Source organism: Chaetura pelagica, unplaced genomic scaffold, assembly GCF_000747805.2.
Source record: "Chaetura pelagica isolate M959 unplaced genomic scaffold, ChaPel_1.0 scaffold925, whole genome shotgun sequence".
Classification (NCBI taxonomy): domain Eukaryota; kingdom Metazoa; phylum Chordata; class Aves; order Apodiformes; family Apodidae; genus Chaetura; species Chaetura pelagica.
The window spans coordinates 57,246-58,450 of record NW_009953410.1 but is presented as its reverse complement, the minus strand read 5'-3'; the positions used below and the strand labels follow the sequence as shown (position 1 = coordinate 58,450).

At 60.1% G+C, this 1,205-nt stretch overlaps 1 protein-coding gene across 1 annotated transcript in view; it reads left to right on the top strand.

Moving 5' to 3' along the window:
• Window positions 1-1,205, top strand: part of LOC104389468 — a 37,978-nt gene that overhangs the window by 6,807 nt on the left and 29,966 nt on the right. The window lies entirely within an intron of this gene.

Here is a 1,205-nt window from a genome sequence, read left to right as displayed (position 1 = left end):
GGTACAGGCTCTGGTCTCTCCTCACAGCCGCCACTGGGATGGATGGATGGATGGATGGATGGATGGATGGATGGATGGATGGATGGATGGATGGATGCTGTGGATGTGGGGATCTGCTTTTCCCTGTGCACCCACCCCTGCCTGGGGGTCTCCCTGGGGCCATGGGGTCTGTCCCCCACAGCAGCAGGGAAGCGCAGCCTCTTGGAGTCAGCATGCCCAGTGCTTCTCACACTACTTTTCTCCCTTTCCTGAGCTCTCCCACTTCTCTCTGGTTTCCTCCTGCTCCCCCCCTCCCTGGCCTTTTCCCTACTCTGAGGCTGATCTGTCCTGTCCTTCCCACCCAGGGACTCCCTGCAGCTGGGTCTGCCCTTGCTCTGTCCCACATATTTCACTGCTGCTCTCCTTGGCATCCACCTGCCTATACTGGCCCAGCCCTGCCCCAGCTGCCTGCCTGGGAACAGCTGGCTCCACATGCCCTGCACCATTCCGGCTGTGTTCTCTGCTGGGAAAAGCCACCACGTGGAGTGTCTCCTGGCAGGCACCATGGACCACGAGCCCTGGCTTTTCTTCCACTTCCCTAGGGGGAGAATAACCCAGTGGGCTGGAGCAGGTGAATGGAGCGTCTGACATGTTTCTAGTAGGAGCAGCCGTCTAGAAATGCCTGGAGTTTGTGCTCTTCCAGGTCCACAGAAGGGAGTGGGTCTGTGCAAGGCAAGCTCCTACATGTGGTGAGGCAGAGGCTGGGGCTGGGGCTCTGGCAGTCCCTGTCTCTGGGGTCTGAGCCATCCCTTTCCTCACCAGTACCGCCCTGGTGCCTCTGCCTGCCAGACTGACTGGTGGCACATGCCAGGGTGAGTGTTGGCATCTGCCAGAGAGGCTGCTGCACCCGTGGGGATCCACACTGTGCAACAGGCCACATTCGTGGCCTTCCCAGGCCTCACGTGTCTGTCCTGCTGACATCAGCCCAACAGAATGACAGGAACAGCTTCATGGGCCTTCAGTGCTGGTCACAGAGAGGAGAGACCAGTGCCTGTGTGTGGGGATGGGAGGCTGCAGGCCCTGCTCTTCCACCACAATGGCCAGCTGAGCTGCTTGCAGGGCAGCAGGAACCCTCCCTGCCTGCCTCAGCTCAGCCCTGGTACCCGAAATCTGAGCACCCTGCTGGTGGTGATGTTGCTCAAGAGGAGCAAAGCCAGCTCATCTGG